Below are 287 nucleotides of genomic sequence, written 5' to 3'. Positions count from 1 at the left end.
GGGGGCAAGGGGCATGAACCGAGCCTGGCGGGGCACGGCGACCATGCTGCTGCGGTGGTGTCGGCAGTGGGGAGGGGTGGTGGCAGCAGCGCCAGAGGCCAGTGGCAATCAGCAACCATCCACAGACACTGGTGGCCAGCAGCGATCGGCAACCATCTGTAGATACCAGTGGCAACCAGCAACCACCTGCAGATGCTGCCGGCAGCAGTGATGGCTGCCAGCGGCAATTAGTGACCACCCACAGATGCCGCTGGCAGTGTCGGAGGTGGGGAGGGGTGGCGATTGGC

Source organism: Crocodylus porosus, unplaced genomic scaffold, assembly GCF_001723895.1.
Source record: "Crocodylus porosus isolate Cpor-Errol unplaced genomic scaffold, CroPor_comp1, whole genome shotgun sequence".
In the NCBI taxonomy this organism is placed as follows: Eukaryota; Metazoa; Chordata; order Crocodylia; family Crocodylidae; genus Crocodylus; species Crocodylus porosus.
The sequence above is the reverse complement of the archived record's forward strand: the minus strand, read 5'-3'. Positions refer to the sequence as shown.